Source organism: Sinocyclocheilus anshuiensis, unplaced genomic scaffold (genome assembly GCF_001515605.1).
Source record: "Sinocyclocheilus anshuiensis isolate Anshui unplaced genomic scaffold, SAMN03320099.WGS_v1.1 scaffold522, whole genome shotgun sequence".
Classification (NCBI taxonomy): Eukaryota; Metazoa; Chordata; class Actinopteri; order Cypriniformes; family Cyprinidae; genus Sinocyclocheilus; species Sinocyclocheilus anshuiensis.
In genome coordinates this window covers 533,077-533,611 of record NW_015544185.1, presented here as the reverse complement: position 1 = coordinate 533,611, position 535 = coordinate 533,077, and the positions used below count along the sequence as shown (strand labels likewise).

At 41.5% G+C, this 535-nt stretch overlaps 1 protein-coding gene across 1 annotated transcript in view; it reads left to right on the top strand.

Annotated features, from left to right (window-relative positions):
- LOC107696446 (plakophilin-1-like) overlaps positions 1-535 on the top strand; it is a 16,392-nt gene that overhangs the window by 10,926 nt on the left and 4,931 nt on the right. The gene's annotated exons all lie outside the window — the stretch shown is intronic.

The window sequence follows — 535 nt, the reverse complement described above, 5'->3', positions numbered from 1 at the left end:
CCGTCATATTTGTGTACCGTTACACCCCTAATATATATATATATATATATATATTAGGGGTGGAACGGTTTGCAGAAAAAAATCGAACCGTACGGTTCTCCGCACACGGTTCGGCACGCGCTAGGACCGCGGTTTAACTTAAATCTGACAACGAATCTGTAATATGGTTTGCTATAAATAGCACGTAAAACAAACAGGGTTCAGCTAGGGAAAAAAAAAAAAAACGTGGACAAACCATTCACTCTTGTTCAATGCGAATGCTGGAATATGAGTATTTATATTTTACCCAGGTGCTGATAGCGTGCACGCACAGGTGAGACCTGAACAGCACACGTTGATATCTGTGTTTAAGCTAAACTCATTTAAGCTTTGCCAGTTTAAACATTTAAGGGCCAGAGGACGCGAGCTCAGGCGTACAGTGAGAAGATTTGTGCATGTGCTCATCCGAAGTGCGCAAAACCGCGCCTCAGAACACGCGCAAATATTAAGCTCTCTCTGAAGTATTGTGTTTAAATGGACAAATTCACACAAAAAT